Raw genomic sequence first — 2534 nt, 5'->3', positions numbered from 1 at the left:
TTTCTCAATTCAACTTTGCAATACACTTAATTTCCACAGCCAATTTAACTTAACTTATTTTATAAAAACACATTATAATTCACAGGGAACATTTCACGCACTTACTTACTACCGCGCTTGACTCAATTGTCCGTCTCTATCTGTCTGCAGTTCTATATCCCGATTAATTCGTCTCACGTTATCCGGTGCACTTATATACAGGAATAGAGGGTGCCTAGCACATACTGGATTATTCGTGATGTTCCCCGATCCTTCTAGAATATCATGACGTGTTACCAGTGTCACGTAACTACCGCTGTCGTAACAGTATTATGACCAGATGTTCTTATATTCGTGAAACTTGTGGCTCAGAGTGGCTCAGCGGTTAGCTTGAAGCTAATAAAGTTAAAACTCGGGGTTCGATGTCTGCGGTTAGCACAGCGCAGATAGCTCATTATGTAGCTTTACGATTTAAAACAAACAATTCTTATAAGCAGTTAGATCATTTAATAAATAAAGAAAGAATATGCACAATTATTTCCTTTTAAATTATTTTTGTATATAAAGAAGTAAATTACAAGGTTTTGTGTTATTTAAAATTATTTCCTCAACTAAGACTTTATACTGTAGGAAGGACATATTCTATATAATTTCATACGTGAAATATATTGCGATTTATTGTTCTAGGCTTTTTCCATTCGCACTGTCTATTCTTTGTGTAATATTTTCAGTGCCTATTTTTTAAAATTATTGAGTTAGTGACTTATTGGTATAAATTACAGTGTAATTCACTTTCCAAGTTATCACAGATGGCGATAGTTTGACAGATTTTTCGGTCATGGGAATTTCTCAAATTAGAGGTATTGAAAAAGTAAAAATTAAGTTTACAACTTAATTTCAATTTGTATTGTAAGAAATTATTTTCATTTATTTTTTACATGAATATAGAATAATTTAGAATATCATAGAAAATTAGTATATTTATATTTTAAACTAGCATTGGTAGTTAGATGTTAATGTGAAGTTATTAATATCGGAAAACCAAAGAAAGTAGGCTGTTAACTTGAGACTGAGTGTTTATGGTTTAGTATACTGTATTATGTGTATAGTATTAGTAGTTAGTCACTTAGTACTACCTACTACTAGTAGTAGTAATTAGAATTTGTACTTTACACGATAATATGGAATACTGAACGTAAAGGTACCTCGACGATACTATTTTTTGACACCTGTATCCTTTGAAAATTTTGTCATGCTTCTGTTTTATCAGTTATAATATTATATAATATTAATAATTAATGCTAGTTTGATTGTAGAAAACTATGGAAAGCTAAAGTTAATGTAAACTACAATCCACAGTTAACCATAACGTCAAAGAAAAATGCAGTTTGAGTGACTTTGAGGATGAACTATACAGTCAGGTTTCTACACAAAAGTACAAGTCATAACAAGTACAGAGTAGGTCTGTTGTTGGAATTGAGTTATGAAAATTAAGGTAAGTTTAGGCTAGCTGACAGAGTAAACATTGACAGTGCGTAACTCTGAGTGAATGTCTGTGCCAGTATGAGTTAATTTTATTTCTAACATTATTAGTCATTAACAAAATGTATAACTTGTGCTGTAACTTAAACTTAAGTTCATGACTTACAAATTACACACATATATATATATATATAATACAGTGCTTGGAGTTGGTGCTTGAAGTTGAATTAACTTTATTAATAAATATTAATAATAGGGAAAAGTGCCTAATTTCAGGTTAACTTTATGAAGTAATTTACTATTAGGTATGCATAGTTGATTATACATTAAATACAAGTATTACTGTTATAGTATTAGAGTCATATGCTATGATATAGTATTTTGCCATTTATTTGCCCAAGTCACTAAATGATATAAATCCTTTTATAAAGCAGCAGCATCCTCTATACAGCTAACAACACCCAAGACCTTGCTACCATCTGCAAGTTTGAGTAATTTATTGACCATTCCTTCATCTATGTCATTGATGTAAATCAAAAAGAGCAAAGGTTCTAAGACTGAGCCCTGAGGTATCCCACTTGTAACATTAATCTAGTTTGATTGAATTCCATTTATAATGATCTTCTGCTTTCTTCCACCCAGCTACTCTTCTATCCAATTTGCTAACTTATCCCCAACACCTATAGATATAATTTTTTTTTTTATAAGCATTTTATGTGGTACCTTGTCAAAGACATTCTGAAAATTCAGATACACCAAATCTACACTCTTGTATCTACATAAGCAGTAACCTTCTCAAAGAATGCTAAAAGATTTGTAAGGCAAGATTTTCCTCTAGTGAAATGATGTTCACTCTCCAATAAAATTCTAAACTTTGTTAAATGATTTTGCAAAACATCTTCTATCAGACTTTCCAAAACTTTTCCTACAACTGATGTAAGACTAATGGGTCTGTAATTACTGGGACAATTTTTATCACCTCCTTTGAAAAGAAGAGTGTCACTAGCTAACTTCTAATTCTTTGGTACCTGCCTACTGTTCAAGAACATAGAAAAAAATATATATATACATAT

General features: G+C 31.0%; 2 protein-coding genes across 3 annotated transcripts in view; one reads left to right on the top strand and one right to left on the bottom strand.

Annotated features, from left to right (window-relative positions):
• Positions 1–2534, bottom strand: part of LOC111088188 (filaggrin-2-like) — a 19502-nt gene that overhangs the window by 9336 nt on the left and 7632 nt on the right. The gene's annotated exons all lie outside the window — the stretch shown is intronic.
• The window catches only part of LOC106469052 (oxysterol-binding protein 1-like), a 39537-nt gene continuing 37795 nt past the window's right edge, over positions 793–2534 (top strand). The window contains exons 1-2 of one of the 2 annotated variants that reach the window (XM_022397446.1): positions 798–839; positions 1339–1474. The gene's annotated coding sequence lies outside the window, so the exon portion shown is untranslated. Of the gene's footprint in view, positions 840–1338; positions 1475–2534 lie in introns of both variants that reach the window. The other variant, XM_013929505.2, reaches the window with a different exon arrangement.

This window comes from Limulus polyphemus, unplaced genomic scaffold (assembly GCF_000517525.1).
Source record: "Limulus polyphemus unplaced genomic scaffold, Limulus_polyphemus-2.1.2 Scaffold3276, whole genome shotgun sequence".
Classification (NCBI taxonomy): Eukaryota; Metazoa; Arthropoda; class Merostomata; order Xiphosura; family Limulidae; genus Limulus; species Limulus polyphemus.
The sequence above is the reverse complement of the archived record's forward strand: the minus strand, read 5'-3'. Positions and strand labels throughout refer to the sequence as shown.